Source organism: Apium graveolens, chromosome 6 (genome assembly GCF_009905375.1).
Source record: "Apium graveolens cultivar Ventura chromosome 6, ASM990537v1, whole genome shotgun sequence".
Taxonomy (NCBI): Eukaryota; Viridiplantae; Streptophyta; class Magnoliopsida; order Apiales; family Apiaceae; genus Apium; species Apium graveolens.
Window position 1 is genome coordinate 282944279 of NC_133652.1, and position 654 is coordinate 282944932.

General features: G+C 42.0%; 1 non-coding gene across 1 annotated transcript; it reads right to left on the minus strand.

Moving 5' to 3' along the window:
* Window positions 1-331: 331 nt before the first annotated feature.
* LOC141669721 (small nucleolar RNA R71) lies at window positions 332-438 on the minus strand. Its single transcript, XR_012553986.1, has one exon. It is a non-coding gene; the product is annotated as a small nucleolar RNA R71 (small nucleolar RNA).
* Between the last annotated feature and the right edge of the window lie 216 nt (window positions 439-654).

Here is a 654-nt window from a genome sequence, read left to right on the forward strand (position 1 = left end):
TGATATTCAGTCAAGCATCATCAGGCTAGCCATCTCGGCTAACACTTTTGAGATCAAGTCAAGCACAATTCAGATGATCCATAACTCAGTTCAGTTTGGGGGTTCTCCTACAGAAGACCCCAATATGCACATCAGGGATTTTATCAAGATCTGTGACACATTCAAGTTCAATGGTGTGACTGAAGATGCTATTAAACTACAACTCTTCACTTTCTCTCTGAGGGATAAAGCTAAGTGTTGGTTACATTATCTACCATCAGGGTCTATCACTACTTGGGAAGATCTTTCTCAAAAGTTTCTCACTAACTTCTTCCCTATGGCAAAGACCGTTGCAATCAGGAATGCTCTTACTCAGTTTGCTCAGTAAACAGGATAATCTCTGTGTGAGGCCTGGGATCGATATAAGGAGATGATAAGGAAGTGCCCACACCATCGCATGCCTGATTGGATGATTATAAATTATTTCTACAATAGATTGGGTGCTACTTCCAGACTCATGCTCGATGTAGCATCAGGAGGAGCCTTGTGGGCTAAGAGCTACAATAAAGCTTATGAATTAATTGATCTGATGGCTGCTAATGAATACCAGAATCCTTCCCGGAGACTAACTCAGGGAAAAGTAGCAGGAATTCTGGAGTTGGATGCAGCAACTGC